At 38.9% G+C, this 2,268-nt stretch overlaps 1 non-coding gene across 1 annotated transcript; it reads left to right on the forward strand.

Annotated features, from left to right (window-relative positions):
• The first annotated feature begins 1,868 nt into the window (after window positions 1–1,868).
• On the forward strand, window positions 1,869–1,975 carry LOC145557180 (small nucleolar RNA R71). Its single transcript, XR_014092231.1, has one exon. It is a non-coding gene; the product is annotated as a small nucleolar RNA R71 (small nucleolar RNA).
• The last annotated feature ends 293 nt before the right edge of the window (window positions 1,976–2,268 follow it).

The raw sequence follows: 2,268 nt of genomic DNA on the forward strand, positions 1-2,268 counted from the left end.
GATTGATTCCACCTTTTCATCCTCAAAGCCAAGACCGACAGTGTAGAGGGCTTTTTCTATTGCATCAACTTCCTTCTGCCATTTGTCTATCTCATCTGAAAGGGATGCAACACAAGATACCGCCTCCAAGGAATCTTTTACTAGAGCTTGGGGCTTGTTAGAATAACTTTGAACCACATTAACACTAAAGCACTTCTCCTCTGTCATGGGGCTTTTAGGGGTATTATTTAGATTAAAAATAATTTTATCGTCCCCTACTGATAGTGTTAATTTGCCACTTCTCACATCTATAATTGCTCCGGCAGTGTTGAGGAATGGTCTCCCCAAAATAATTGGGGTTTGCGTATCCTCAGCCATATAAAGAACAACAAAATCAACAGGTATATAAAATTTACCTACTCTAACAGGAACATCCTCTAAAACACCTAAAGGGTATTTGAAAGAACGGTCGGCCATTTGTAGAGTAATATTGGTAGCTTTTAATTTACCCATATTTAACTTGGAACACACAGATAATGGCATAACACTAACACTAGCACCCAAATCACACAATGCATTATCAATCATTAGATTGCCAATATGACAAGGGATAGAAAAACTACCCGGATCTTTTAATTTAGGTGGAGATTTATTTTGAAGTACGGCACTACACTCTACAGTGAAAGATACTGTCTCTACCTCATTAATAGACCTTTTTCTTGTCAATATTTCTTTCATAAATTTTGCATATGAAGGAATTTGTGTGATTAGTTCAGTGAAGGGGACTGTTACCTTTAAATCTTTTACCATCTCCAGAAACTTACCAAACTGCTTATCCAAATTTGATTTCAATTGACGATTGGGGAATGGAAGTTTGATAACTGGCTTTGGAGCATTATTGCTCTTATCTGGAGTGGCCACCTTCCCTAGGGTCGTACCCTGCAATGTAGAATCAGATATATTAGTACTATGCTTTAGCCCTGCGGGGCTATTAGCTACATTGTCAGGTTTAACGAAATCAAGATTAGCGTTATTTAATAAAACAGGTTCATCGTCTTTGGGCATAGGGGAGCCCTTCATAGTTTGAACCACTCCTTAGAGTTATTGCATAGGCTTGATCCGTAGGCCTGGTCGGCTGTGCTGATAGAGCTCCCTGTTGGCGGGCTTGTAGAGTAGCGGAAAGTTGCGCAATTTGATTATCTACAATTTTATTGTGTGCTAGAATTGAATCAATTTGTGCATCTCTACTCTCCATGTGCTTCTGCACATTAACCAGCATCGCTCTAATTTCTACCAAAGCGGGGTCGGAAGATGAGGAGGGTTGTTGTGGTTGGTTCTTCTAGCCAGCATTGGGTTGGTAATATTTCTGCTGTTGTTGTTATGGCGCTTGTGGTTCTTGTGGTGGTGGATTTTGAACATTATTACTCCGGTAGGAAAGGTACGGATGGTTCCGGTACCCAGGATTGTAGGTGTTAGAGTATGGGTTATTCTGCCTATAAGCTTGAAAGGCATTAACTTGCTCCACAGAACTCTTGCAATCTTGTTCCCAATAACCTATAATTCCAAAATTTTCATAGAAATCCTCATTAGCATTATAATTAATTGCAGAAACATTAGCTACATTAGCAGTGCTAAGATTATCTAATTTCTGGCAAATAGAATTTAATTGAGCTTGCAAAAAGGATACGGAGTCAACACTATGCTTCCCCTTGTTAGCAAAGCCTCTAGGATTCCCATATTGGGAATTATGTATCGTCATATCTTCAATAACCTGACCTGCATCATCAACATTAAGATTCATAAACCTCCCACTAGTTGCAGAATCTAAAATTATTCTAGATGAATTTCCAATGCCATTGTAAAAGGCTTGGATTAACTGCCATTGTGCCAAATTATGGTGGGGGCATTCTCTTTGTAGGTCCTTGAACCTCTCCTAAGCCTCATATATTGTTTCATCGGCTTCTTGGGCAAAGTTTTGAATTGCACTCCGTAGTACGGCTGTTCTCTCTGCAGGATAATACTTGTTATAAAAGTTCAAAACAAGAGTTTCTCAGTCATTTATACCAAGTGCAGTTCTATTTAAACCATTAAACCATAATTTGGCTTTTCTAGTTAAAGAGAAAGGAAAGAGAATCTCCCTGATCTGGTCTTGTATGACCCCGGCTTGCCTGATGGTATTACAATACTGAAAATAGTCTGCAATGTGAAGGTTCGGGTCATCACCCTTAGCTCCACTAAATTGCTTTCTCTCTATAATCGTTATAAATTGGGGTTTAATCTCAAATTGTA

The sequence above is a fragment of the Chenopodium album genome, chromosome 8 (assembly GCF_948465745.1).
Source record: "Chenopodium album chromosome 8, dcCheAlbu1.1, whole genome shotgun sequence".
NCBI classification, from domain to species: Eukaryota; Viridiplantae; Streptophyta; class Magnoliopsida; order Caryophyllales; family Amaranthaceae; genus Chenopodium; species Chenopodium album.